The sequence below is a fragment of the Penaeus monodon genome, chromosome 24, assembly GCF_015228065.2.
Source record: "Penaeus monodon isolate SGIC_2016 chromosome 24, NSTDA_Pmon_1, whole genome shotgun sequence".
NCBI lineage: Eukaryota > Metazoa > Arthropoda > Malacostraca > Decapoda > Penaeidae > Penaeus > Penaeus monodon.
The window spans coordinates 5,681,913-5,682,116 of NC_051409.1; positions in this window are offsets into that span (position 1 = coordinate 5,681,913).

Here is a 204-nt window from a genome sequence, read left to right on the forward strand (position 1 = left end):
TGATTCATAATCTTCTCTCCTCTCCCGGAAAACTCTTCCTGCATAAATAGCCTCTTGGCAAGATATAGAAACTAGTCGGGAACTGACACTTGCACTCCTCTTACACTCCTAAAAGCTTTATATATGTGTGTAAACTTCTCACAGTCCTCATCTTGCATTGTAAGGAATCCTGGAATACAATAGAGGTTTTTCTCTCCGTTTATA